This window comes from Pleurodeles waltl, chromosome 4_2, assembly GCF_031143425.1.
Source record: "Pleurodeles waltl isolate 20211129_DDA chromosome 4_2, aPleWal1.hap1.20221129, whole genome shotgun sequence".
Lineage (NCBI taxonomy): Eukaryota > Metazoa > Chordata > Amphibia > Caudata > Salamandridae > Pleurodeles > Pleurodeles waltl.
In genome coordinates, this window is record NC_090443.1 from 648369940 (window position 1) to 648384302 (window position 14363).

Sequence of the window (14363 nt, forward strand, 5' to 3'; positions counted from 1 at the left end):
CACAGCAAATCGGACACAACATTTGGTGAGAGAAGGCAGACTGTTAATTCCCATCCCTTTTGCCACTCTCCAGACACTTTGCCAGCACATTTTTTTAACATATGTATTTTTCGTTGCACTGTCACAGCCCAAAAAAATCTCATTTTTCAGAGGTAGAGTTGGAAGTCGTGATGGATGAAATCATAAGAGTGTAGCCACAATTCTTTGTTGCCCAAGTCCACCATACCACTATAAGTCAGAAAAGGGACATGTTGTCCAGAATAGAAGAAAGCGTGTATTCTGTAGGTATCACCTTGTGCACACAGGAGGAAATTATGAAAAGGTGGAACAACTTGAGAGGGAAGGTGCAATCCTTGGCCTCCAAGGAACACCTGGAGGCAAATAGGACTGACAGTGGTCCTCCCAGCACCTCAAACAAATGGCTTCCGTGGGAGGTGAAGGTCTTGAAGATCCTACATCCTTAAGGGTTGACAGGAATACCTGGGGGAGCAGAGTCTGGTAAGTTAGATCTCACTAACTGTCACAATACCTCAATGTCCTGGGTGCTCCCGAATCTGCTTTTGCCATTGTGTGGTCTACCTAGTTTCTGAACATGCAATCCCCATCCCCATGTGTATTGTTGCATATAAGATCATGCATATTAATCTCTATCATATGTGACATGTTGTAATGGTGTCGGTAAGTATAGTCCTCCAAAAATATTATTTCAGGACCCATGATATATGTCAATATACAAATATATGGTCTATCCCAAATGCATTTTGTGAACAGGTATGTTACACTAACCTTTTTGTAAGTGTTGGCAAGTAGAGATTGAAATTACTACAGCTACCATGAAGTCCTGTTTCTGCAAATCAAAACAAAATGACATTTTGATTTTGCCCATTTTCACTTGTCTTACGTATCACAACTGATGTTCATTTCTGATGGAGTGAGCACTCTACATACAGTGCTCTACTCTGAGACATTTCTGCCTCCTTTGATTTATATTGTCTTGGTCTCCTCAACTGAAACAATTGATGGAATGACTGACATCATATCAAGTGTGTGGCCTAAATATTTGCAAGGCATGAAGTTTACGCACCAGCTTAAAAGTTGCAGATGACCCATTGACTCTGCACTGCTCACGTGATGACTTATGCAAAATATACAACCAAGTTGTGTGATCTTCTGTTTTGCACACAGGTAGGCCTTGGAATGATCAAATACACATGTTAACTCTTCACTGTGCTGCCTTGATAGCTTGGGAGATGCCAAGTTTAATACCACTAAACTAGATCACAACAGTCATCCCTACCTATTTTGTCTTTTTCTAGGTTTCTACTTACTGTGTCACAAACGATTAGGCTGTAGATACATGACTTCCACAAATAACAATGTTCTCTATTTCACAACAGGTCTATCTTAAAGAGCATCTGCCTAGAGCTTGGACAAAGAAGAGACGCTCACTCCAGCCCAGGATCAACACTCCTGGTGATCTTGATGAGGTTGAAGGTGCTGGTTCCTCTAGTCAGCCTGGGCAGACAGCAACAGTGAGTGTCACTGGGTCCAAAACAATACCTCCTACCACAGCTACAACATCTTAGCCAACATCATTCACCACAATCTGTGTACCTAGCACGGTAGCAGCCACTCTGTGCTCCCACTGTGCTGGATCCTGTTGTGACAATCACCACTCCAGTTACAGAAGGAACCAGTGGCAGTGGGCATCCTGGGTAAAGGGCACATGGTTTGTGGTGGTAGGGGTCATTAGAGGGTAATTGTGGGCCGGCAGAGAGAGGCCACTGGGGCCACTCACATCCAGGACATCGAAGTCTTGAGTACCAAGACATGATGGGTCAGGTACTCACCAAAATCTGGAAGATGAAGCAGCTGCAGAGGGACATACATCATCAGATGGAGTCCCATACCTCTGACATGAGCTCCCTAATTGGGGTGCTGCAGGACATTCACACACACTTATGCAGGGCTTTACACACAATGAGGATTTTGCCAATGTGACGGGAGAATAGCATGAAGCAACATTTTGTTGGAGCACATGATGGCACACAGTTTGCATATGGACCACCAAATGATAAGGAACAAGTCCTATGGAGCCCACATAACTTCAATCCTATCACTGTGCAAGCTGTCTTGATACAAGGTTTACACATACAAAGTCTATGTCTGTCATACCCAGGATCAAACCATGTCCCTATTGTACTTCCAAACAGCATTATATACCCACAAATGTCACAACTCTGAAATGTCCAAATGATGATGGCATAGCGAGGTATCTAAAACAGACAAAAACAAGAAAATTAGCTATCAAACCATACATATATAAACAATTCACCTAACTAACTTCTGGAGAACACAGTTCTTGGCAACAATCTAAGCAAAACAACACAAACACATTGACCATGTGTTATACCCTTAGGGTTTATTTGATGTAATTTATTTATCTTAAAATTGACGTTTTGGTGAAGTTTTATAGACTTATTAGTTGTTATGACAATAATTTTGTAGTTAATATGTTTGACATGTTTAAAGGTGACGATATTTGTGTTTTCAATATTTTTGTTAATGATATATGTACAAATTGATATTTTTGTCAACAATATTTGTGTGCTCGATATTAGTGATTTCTATAGTTATGTATATAGAGTCAATATTTCTATTCTCAATATTTAATTTCTGATATTTGTGTTTCTCAATATTTGTTGGATTGATATTATGTCACTGATCGCCAGCTACATAACTTCCAAAAGGTGCTAATTAGTGCGTTAGGAGGCAAACACAAGGTTTTATCCTCTGTTGTTAAAAAGTCCTCACTACCACATTCTTCACTTTCTCCTTTACTTTTTGTTCATTCAAATTAACAACTGTTAACTAAGAGCAGTATAGGTGCTCATGTGGCACTATCAGTTTTTAACTATACCTGTATGCCTCTTTAACGGTATGTGTAGTGCATGGTGTCACGTTGTGTCATTTTGCACATGTTTGTGTCATGAGTGTACCAAAGGAAAATATTAGTAAATAACCTATAGATAAACAGGAATGACAGAAATGTGGTCCCTTCATGTGTGGCAGGGTATATTTGACATGCACAGATTAATGTATCCAGAAAATACTTCTCAGAAGAAAGTGATGTGCCTTTTGTTCTAAAGCCATAGGGGTAACATTTTTATGACATAATGGGAAACCATCATGTCCATTTATAACTGTCTGGACTTTGACCTTTATTATCTCTTGTCAAATGCAGTTTGGGAGTGAAGGGTGGGAGACAGGATGAACAGAGGCTTCTGTTCTAAAGAATTGGAAGCTCGATTGTTTGTCTCAGAGGTCTTGTAGTACATTCCGGTACAGCTTTGCAAACTGGGCAAAGTACAAACCCTTCAGCACTTGACTATGAGCGGTAGTATTGGCAAGCAGTCACAGTCATCTAAGTTAAGTAGTGTGGGAGTGCATAAAGCTCAGAATTCAACAATCACTCAACAGCGCAATAATTAATTAGCCAACCTATTGCTTAACTTTAAAAAAGAAAATACTTTTAAACACTCAAAATGTAGGTAGGCATATCTACTTGCATGTGGCCATTGTATTTAGGATACTATGTTCCCATCGCTTCACCTTCCTCTAATTATGTGTAAGATGTTGTTTTGCGGGTTTTAGGCACAGTGCTAAGCCCCTCATTCACAGTTTATGAGTGCCTCCTCTGAAGGGAAGATTGCCACCTGCGAGTATGTCAGCTCTTACGTCCTGTGGGACCTCTTCAGGATCATCCCAAACTTTTTGCCTTCACCCCTTTCCTTTGCTAAACCCATTTTTTGTTCACTTTTAAGACTCCGTGTGCTTTACCACTGCTACCCAGCACTAAAAGTCTGTGTGCTGTCTGTAATAAAACCTGGTAAAATTGGCCTAGGTCTAACTCGTACGTTTAATTTACTTGTATGTCCTTAGTAGATGGCACTGCATAAATCCAGGGCCTGTAAGTTAAATGCTATTAGTAAGCCTGCATCACCTATTATGCCACCCATTAAAGTAGCCTTTTAAAACTGGTCGGAAGCTTGTCACTGCATCCTGTAGCGTAATTTTAAACTGTCATTGCGACCTGGGAAAATAAACATTTTTTCAGGTCTAAACCTTCCTTTTTAATACTTGTAACTACCTCTAAGGTAGACCATAAAGGATCATAGGGCAGGGTGCATTGAATTTATAATGTAGGTCATGTGGGGTTAAGTTGTACATGTCCTGGTAGTGAAAAACTCCTAAAATCATTGTGTACTACTTTAAGGCCCATATTTCCCTTTGATAACACTAGGGTACCCTATTACGTTTAACTTTGGAGTGGAAGCAAATAGAGAAAAGTTGTTTGAAATCATATGGTTTGCAATTTTAAATAATCTTTAATGGTAAAGTCAATTTTAAGTTGCCATTCTGAAAATACTACTTTTAGAATGTTGGCAATTTATTGTCCTAACCATTTGTGTCTTTTGTAAGTATTCCAGGTCACATGACTATGAATGGCCCTTCTGTTGGACTTTGTGTATTCCTCGCAGACATTGACACAAAAGGGGACTGAGTTTTGACAGAATAGGCCATCCTCCCAAGATGGCTAGGGGCAGAGCTGTTCCCTGCCCTACTTAAACTTCAAAGGGGGTGCATCTAGCATACACAAAGGATTCTGACACTACCCTTTTTACACCCCAGACCTTTTGGAGCCTTGGCAGGGAAAAGGGAGAACTTTCCAGAACCCAATGTGGGGTTTTAGAGGGAATCTCCCACTTGAAGCACTGGCACAATGTGTAAATTGTGAACCCTTGGAACACCTCTATGGTGCACTCCTGGACTTGTGGACAAGAAGGAAGAAGGACTGTTCCCCAGAGGACTGCACTGCTGCTTGAGGTCTGCCCTTCTCTTTGAGAAGGAAGACTGGACATACATCCATCTTACTAGTCTAGCATGTGTGACTTCAAAGGTCAGTTAGCTTACCTCCTGTCTAAGCTTCAGGGAGACAACAAGCTCCAGAGGTCTCTGCCCAGCTGACCTGCTGTACCTGCACCTGCCTGGACCTGCAACTGGGCCTGCCTGAGCTCTGCTGACATCTGCTAGAGCGCATCCCTGATCCCCAGGAGCACTATAATGCAAGAGTATATGCATTGGTGCTTAGTAAGCACCTTGCTTTCTTGCACAGCACTTTCTTTCCTATTTCTCAACTAAAGAACTAAATTTAGCTATATATTGGCTGTTTTCTCGGTTTCCTTAAGGGGATTCTACAATCGCCTGGGTACCAGCATGTTGGTACAAAAGAAAGCAAATTTGGCATGGATACATTTATGAAAAAAGTCATGAAGGTGTAAATGTGAAGTACTTCAAGTTTAAAAAAAGGGCTCAGTACTTTTGGTAGACAATCTTCAACAATTAAGGGGTTAAATTGTCTGGAGCAAGCACTGCTTAACTTACTCAAAAGGACATAGCATAGCAACAATCCAAAATGTTTTGTGATTTAGACTCCATTGCTCACTTCAAGTGCTACAGTTCAGTCTTAATATGGAGGGAGTGATGACTACACATACACAAACTCATCATAATCATAAGGCTTGTGTTATCAATACTGGAAAACATTGCCACATTTCTACATCAATCATGTAACTAGACTGCTGATAAAACACTCTGAGGGATTAATTGTTTCTTAGTACATATCAAAGTGACTTCAAGGGGCAGTTGGCTAACCTCCTGTTCTGAACTTCAGGGAGACAAGCTTCAGAGGTCTCTGCCCCTCTCTGACCTGCTGTACCTGCACCTGCCTGGACCTGCACCCAGGCTTGCATAATCCCATCTGGCTTCTGCTAGAGTGCATCCCTGATCCTCAAGAGGTCCCTTTTAGAAATGAGGTTTCTGGTTGGCTAGGGTCTGCACTTCAGCCAGCCAGAACCCACCCACTCAAATCAGGGCAAGGGAGTTACACGTCCAAGATAACCCCTGCTCACAACCTTGGTAGTTTGGCACGAGCAGTCAGGCCTATCCCAGAGGCAATGTGTAGAGCGTTAGCACAACACACACAACACACGTGATGCACTATCGCCACCACAAAGGACACACAACACAAAGTTATATGAAAATATACTGTATTGCACACAACACAATTATTAGACCAAACATCAAATATCAGTAGTGCCCTGCTATCTTAGCAGTTGTTAGAACATTACACATTAGTTGCTCTGCAAACTAGCAGTAGTCATATATAACACAAAGGTTACTCAGTATTCTGCAACATAAGCAGTAGTCAGGAAACACGTTATTACACCAAAGCGCTTGTCATAAGAGGAGTACAGGGGGGCAGCATGCACCTCCTCTGTGAAATTGACTGGCCCCTCCAGGGGCCCGTGAACACTGAGGGCCCCCAGGCCACAACCGGCCATCACAAGGGGGTGCCAAAGCCCTCAGAATAGCATAGCTCGGAGGGGGGCACCACACACCCCCTCCGATTGGTGAAAGGCCCCTCCTGGGTCCCCCGATCTCTTGGGGTCCCCTTCTGGGCCTGCACTGGCCCTCCGAGTCGGGGGGGACCACAGAACTGGCACTGGCCCACGAGGGGCCAACAAGGGGCATGCAGCATGGGTGAGCCTCCAGTGAGGCTGCCGCCCAACCCGCAGATTGACAAAAAGCCCCCTGGGACTCAGCAGGCTAAGGAGAGGCGTCCTCCTCTCCTTCCTGCCTTTCGGCGACGTTTTAGGCCCAAATCAGGGCCATCTGGTGCCCCAGGGGTGCTCTACGGAGCGGACCTCGCCCTGGGGATACCAATAGGAGCAAGCTTGTTCTGGTCTTTAACCAAAAGATTTCCTTGATGCCCCGGGAGCACTGCAAAGCGCGCTTCACTTGCACTTGGGTTTAACAACCTCACCGGGCTGTAGCAGTGATTCTAAGCACCACAATGCACTTTTCAAAGTGCTGGGGGATTAAATTAAGGCCGGGTCATGGCGGTGAAGTTCGGGCCAAAATCTAAAAAATTGCATTTCAAGCGCTGTCCACATTACAGCAGCAGCGCTTTCCACAAAGCTGATCACAGATATATATGGAAGCACTCTTTGTGGCTGGAAGATCGTTGCAGGGGTCAGAGGCCACAGTACCCTGCCCCTGGGGGACAAGAGTGTTAGAAAAAGGCCCACAAGGGGAGGGGCACAGCAACAGGCCAGCACAGAGGACGCAAACAGGTGGCAAGTCCTTTCAGTGACCAAGCAGGTCACAGGTCAGCACAGCAGCAGCAGACCTTGGCGGTTCCTGGTGAGTCCTTCCAGTCCTTTGTGTCCAGTTCCCAGATGATTCCAAGAGTCTCCAAATTGTGGGGAAAATTCCCCTGTACTTATACTCAGTCCTTGCAGTGTTTTACAATGGTGGGGAGAGGAACTTCCAACCAGTTACAACTGGTTCTGGGAGTGTCCCCTCTCTCCTTCAGCTCAGGCTCCAAACATCAGTGGGGGGGTAAACATCTCTATTGTGTGAGGCCAGGCCACAGCCTTTACAAATGTATGTGTGCCCCACCTCTCCCTTCTCTCAGCCCAGGAAGACTATTCAGTATGTAAATGCACCTCTGTGACACCTCCACCTTCCCTGTGTCCAGGCTGTCTGAAAAGTATGCACAAAGCCCCAACTGTCACTCTTCCTAGACGTGGATTGGAGTCAAGCTGCAAAACACCAGAGTCATAAGCAAAAAGAAATCTGCACTTTCTAGAAGTGGCATTTCTGTAATAGTAATAAAAAAATACAGCTACACCAGTCAGCAGCATTTATTATCACCATCACAACCATACCAAACATCCCTACGCTACCCCTCATAAATCAGACAATACCCCTTACACATAAGGCAGGGCATTTCTAATGCAATCCTATGAGAAGGCAGCACTCACAGCAGTGAGATACCAAGTTAGGCTGTTTGTCACTACCAGGACATGCCACACAACCTGGCACATGTCCTGCCTTCTACATACATAGCACCCTGCCCATAGAGCTAGCTAGAGCGTACCTTAGGGGTGACTTACATCTAGTAAAAGGGGAGTTCTGGGCCTGGCAAATAAATTTAGATGCCAGGTCCCTGTGGCAGAAAACTGCGTACACAGGCCCTGAGCTCCTAGGCCTGGGACAGGTTTGAAAGTCTACTTCAGTGGGTGGAGCAAGAATGTGTTGCAATCCCACTGGTAGTATTTAATTCACAGGCCCTGGGTATAGAGATACTACTATACAAGGGACTTACAGGTAAATTAATTATGCCAATTAGGTATAAGCCAATCATACCAGCTTTAGATGGGAGAGCACCTGCACTTTAGCACTGGTCAGCAGTGATAAAGTGCTCAGAGTCCTAGAGCCAACAGCAACACGTCAGAAAAAAGAGGAGGCAGGAGGCAAAAAGACTGGGGATGACCCTGCATAAGTAAAAAGGTCCAACAGTGCCTGATCAGGTTGTGGACCCGTAGCTGACATCAGAGTGTACTACTCTGTAAGAAAATGAGAACTTGTGAGGTTTTCCTCTCTTTGTAAATGTGAACTGGTTCATTTCTACTGAGACTCTGCTAGCCATGATGACCGCAGACACAAAGCTCTGGTAAACCCAACTCTTTGTGCTACAGTGACCACCAGTAATTACTGGCAACATGAGATCTGCACTGTAGTTTTCATGCTACAGTGATGACATCCTGAAGTGACTGCCAGTGCAAAACTCCTTTTCTGACTGTCTGCAATGTCCGACGGGTTCTTTGGGCTACAGAGATGACAGTCCATGCCACCCAGCTGGTCTTTGCACTAAAGAAACAGCCATCCGCAATGTCTTCGCTGCTCATTGCAGCTTCCTCCATCATGAATTGGACTCTTTGCATCTCAACGTAAATTTTTCAGTGGGACTAACCTCATTCCTGTATCTGGCCTACGTTCCATTGTGGTAGGCCTGAACCTGCGACAGCATGACCAGCGAGTGCTGCATTGTGCTTTTAGGTGCTCTACTCACTGAAAATTTGCATATTTCCGGTTCTACTGATTAGATCTTTGTTGCTTTGGACTCATGTTATTTATTAAAATGTACACTATTTTTGTGTCTCTTTGGGATTTTCCTTATGCTGTGTTTTCTCTTTAATACTGTATGTATGCTGTATAGGCACTTTGCATATTGCTTCTAAGTTGAGCCTGACTGTTTTTGAGCCAAACTACCAGATGGTTTTGCTCAGGCTAATTTAGTGACTTATGTGATTCATCCTGACAAGGATTATGGTTGTTGCCTGAGGGGGACTACCAGCCCCTTAACCACAAACCTAATTTGTTTAAAATCCCATCTGTGGAAGTAGAAGCTACGGAGAGCATAAACTGAAATCTGCTTCGCAAGAGGTTTCAGACCACTATCGGTCACAGGACCTTCAAAGGCATGTCTCAGGGCAGCAGTGCAGCAGCATTACCAAACATGGTGATGAGACAGTGTCTTGCTCCACACAGGTCATGTCAGTCATCTAGACAGTGCAGTACCATTCAGCTGTACATCTCGACTTACAGCTGCACGGAACACTTTACATACAAATGTTCAGGATCATAGTGGTGCAGTCTGATCGGGCACAGTTTCAGACACTGCCATGTTACAGCCATTTCAGAGTCACAGTGATGTAGCCTGCATCGAGAACAAACAATTCAGTTCTACTGTACAGGCCACTTGCAGGATCACAATGGCACAGTCCAAGTTAGCAAAGTATGGCATTGCCACAATGTAGCTGCTTAAGGCTAGAAAGTAGCAACTCAAATCAGGGGGCACGCCAGTATGTCGCTCTCTCTTTTCTTTCTGAGAGGATCGACCCTCAGCTATTGAGTCAGCTGTTTCTGCTCTCCTGGTAGCCAGCATGTCCTGGAAGTTTGGTACTCTCCATCCTTCTTCTTCTCAGACTCGTCAGTTTCCAGGTGATTCAGGAAAGGCAGGAGATGTTCCTACTAGGTTAGACTTTAGCTAATATTCCCTCACCTCTGTGAAGCTGGCTGTCAGGGAGATATTAGCTCTGGTTGAACAGCAGTTCTCTTGGTCAAAAATAAATTGAATCTGTATCAGCCAGCGGATCAGCAAATCTCGCTGTTGTAGACTTAATGCAGACAAGGGATGTGGATTTTCTGTTTTCACTCTCAAAACTGGTTTTGGTATTTTCTTTTTTCATATGTCCTTTCCAGTTTGTATTTAAGTCACAGAATTTGTGTAGATGGAATCTCCTCAGAGGACAAATTAAGCACTGCCTTTTGTCACTTCTCATGTAGGTTGCACAATTTGAAATTCATGTGCATGCATTGTCCACAATAATCTAAACAACAATTAAATTACTTTTGCCTATCCTTGGAAAGAGGAGTATTATAAATGTGTGTTATTTAAGGTAACTTGAATGTGACTTAGGGCCTGATTTAGATCTTGGTGGAGGGGAATACTCCATCACAAACATGGCAGATATCCTGTCCGCCCTCTTACAATCTCTTACTATTATCTCCTATGGATATCATAATAAAGCAGAGGGGATATCCATCATATTAGTAATTAAGTATTCCATCCGTAAAGACCTTAATCAGGCCCTTAGTTTCACTTACCATGCTAAAGTGTTGTTTAAATGTATTTTAGAATTGCAAATACCACTTTCAAGCATTGTTACATCATATATCCTTGACCTTCCTTTGAAGATGTTTCAAATTGCTCCCTTGCAATAGTCCTTCTATCTCATTGGAAATACCTCAGGCAAATGCCACTCTGTTTCTAAAATGCATTTTTTCTCAATCTTTGGACATCTACATCAACATGTTTTATCAAAAAATTATCTTCAGCTGAAATAAAAAGGGTGTTCCAAGTGATTACCTCCTTTTGTATGCATACATACTCGTATTTTCTTTTTCCTGTTTGCTTTTCATGGTTTTTATGAAAACTACAGCATTTCTTATTCCTGTGTCTTTGTGTTTTCCAAAGTGTGCTATAAAGCTGCTGTTCAGACTTTTTCTAGCATGCCATCAAAATATTTAATTAAACTTTTAAAGAAATCTCGTTACCCAATCTTATAATCTCAGGAAAATAACGAATGTTCACAAGGTGCTCAAAGTCAATGTGCCAATGACCTTATATAATGTTTGGGGGAGTAGGGGTCTTGCTGTAAAGCAATGTGGCTTATACTTCACTAAACTCATGATACCCCTGCTTCAGTTAAAGGTAGAAAAACAACTATGATCACAGAAGAGAAACCTAGTCTGCCTCCACCACTGGAAATCTATGATCTGGCACATAATTCACCACAGAGCAACAAATACCAATATATCACAAGTCTCACCCTATTTACTGGGGTTTTCCAACACATATATTTCCAGCCACAGAAAATAATTCATGACTGTACTAGGCTTTAGAAATAAGCAATGTCATGGAAACACCTCTTTGAAGGACATTGAGGTTTTGTTTTGCAAGAATGTGTCCCCACTCTGCGGGCTTGTTTCTACTAATGAAAACTACTGACTGTACATTATGACATGCTGAGCTACCAGCATTACTGGTATGACAACAGTGTTTCTGTTGATGCAGTGGGAACACTTTTGACGAAACAATACCTACCATTGGATTTCGGATCTCAAATTATGGTGCACCACCAGGATGATGGGCAGTTCACCAGGCTGTAATTGACTATCTAAGTCTATGGTTTAGAAAATGGCCTCAACAATGGTGAATAATTCCACTGTACTAAAAACATGTTGTTTTAATAGAAAGGGTTGGATCATCAACTCCAATTTAATGTGGGTCATATAACTGATCACAAAGCTGTCGATAACACAATTAATTAGAGCTCAACTCAAAGGGCCAGATTTAGGGCCTCATTATGAACATGGCGGTCCAGACCACCATGCCAGCGGCAGTGGAAATTACCGCCACCGGCACGGCGGTCTGGACCGCCATAAAATGAACAAGGGAAAAACCCCACAGGCGACCTTCCACCACCGCCAGGCTTCCGCCGACAGGCAGCCTGATGATGGCGGATTTCTCTATCCGACTGCTCTGGATAAAGAACCCTTGTTCCACCAGCCTTTCCCTGGTGGTTCCCCCGCCAGGGAAAGACTGGCAGAAGGTGAGCTCCAGGGCCCCCAAGGGGCCCCTGCACTGCCCATGCACTTGGCATGGGCAGTGCAAGGGCCCCTGTGCACAGGCCTGTCGCACAGGTCACTGCCCGATTCATGGTCAGTGATATGCGCTATGGGTGCTGCTGCACCTGCTGCACTGCGGCATTGACGACAGCTCCATGTGGAGCCGTCAGCAATGTCCAGGCCCCGCATTCCGCTGGGCCAGCTGGCAGAAACACTGTTTCCGCTTGCCAGCCCAGTGGAATGTTGATTATACGGCCTTTGGGGTCCTCAACAGGCTGGCGGTCTGTGTTCAGACCGCCAGCATGAACACGGAGGAGTTTCTCGCTGTGTTCATAATGAGGCCCTTAATATGAAGTCATGCAAAGTAGCTCTGCAGCTATAGTTGCTGTGCTGCCTTGGATCAAAGAGCGAGAGCAGAACAGTGCCATTTCTGCTATGATGTGACACTGTTTTCTTCTCTGCCTGCATTGGTGCACTTTTGGAAGTCATGTGCCAAGGCAGACACAAGTGTGTCTGCGTTCTGTTGATTTTGTGCTGGAACAAAAACTATGCTTTGAGGGTTTCGCCACTTTTTATATATGCTGTCAATGCAGCACACAAGCAAAGTAGTAAAAAGTAGCATTTATGAAACGTATTTCCTTATTATGCCTTCCTCAAAGTTGTTTATTTTTGCACTGACTTCTTCCCCAGTATGTGATAAACATTTTCAATAAATCTGATGATGACACAAAGTTTTGTTTACCTATTTTGCCCTTGTTGAACTCAAAAGTTAGGAGATTCAAAATAGTATGGTGTGTTTATCCCTTAACAATCTTCCATCAGCATGCAGTTCCGTTTATCTGGTTAAAACCTCTAGCATTTAATGGATTTCATCAAAGCCTTTGTTGTCATTTTAATCTCTTAAAACAATGTCAAAGAGATAGAGCGAAAGCCAAGGCTGACTAGTTTATTTCCCGTACTTGATCCTCTTTCGCTAAGATAGGCTTTACCTCTAAAGTATTAGGGGTGCGCCTCCGAACTATTAAAAGATTAGGCTGAGAATATTTATAATTGTAGGCTGCGAACTAAAATAAAAAACATTTCTATGTTGTCGAATGAGGCCCACCTACTTTTACAGCACGACGAGGCATACTTTGAGAAAAAAAGGAATGCTAGTACCTGCATTTCAGAAGTGGCATGCTCAGGCTAAAATCAAGGATCTGGACATGTTCGGAAGCAGATAGTATTTCTAAAATGGAACCGCTCTTTTCAAAGCACTGCAAGTCATTCTTAATTTAACTTAGTTATTTCTAGATGTTTGAGTTCAAGTAAGATTTGCACACTTTGTGTGATGTGATTTACTTTATTGAACTCGGCACACATTATACAATAGCAGTTCCGCACAATTCCACTCAGGACCGAGGCAGACGCTTCCGGCTGGAAAAATCACATGAGGCTTTTTCTGCAGGAGCAGCCCAACGAAATTGTCTCTTTTTTTCTAGCTGGGGAGCATTTACTGATCCTCCATGGTAGAAATATGCTTTCCATTCCCTCCCCTACTCCCAAACACTGCTCCCTCACCTACAACCCCATCACAGGCCCATGCATACCTTTACCACCTGCTTAGAGCAAGTGGTAAATATTTGCACTGAAACTGCATGGGATAGTGGATTTGATGTGGGTTTGCAACTGAGAGAATAAATCCCACGCAGTAATTACTCAATTACTGGGTTATTACCCTTAATAGCATGCCAAGGTGTAAATGTCCTACATGGTATTAGTAAAGTATCTTGCAATTTCAGCATTACCGCAGTACCATGCAGCTCAGAATCCAGCGGCCAATGGACTGTTGGCCATTGATTTCAGTACCAACTGGGCTGACATTTTTTAATCTTTCCAGTTTTAAAAATGATTAACGGTAGTTTGGGTAATAATAACAACAAATATACAGATTTGTACTTTTATTTTTTGCATCTGCACACATTATCAGGTGCAGAGCCTAAATCCCTGCGAACAAAGGCTTCTTCCCGGCTTGTTCCAAGTGCTGAGGAACTTTGCACTAATGCCTTCATTAGCTTTTTTCCACAACAGCTGCCCAGGTCATGTTTGCATTCTTTTATCACCACGTGTGCGGGATTTTAGGGTTTGCTTTTTCCACCATAAATATATAATATTCCAAATATTTACAAAATAAATATTCATTATGTGAACGACATTGCTTGTAAATCAGGGCAGCAGCATAACAAAAAATATTATTGTAGCTAATCGCAGCAATCTAGTTA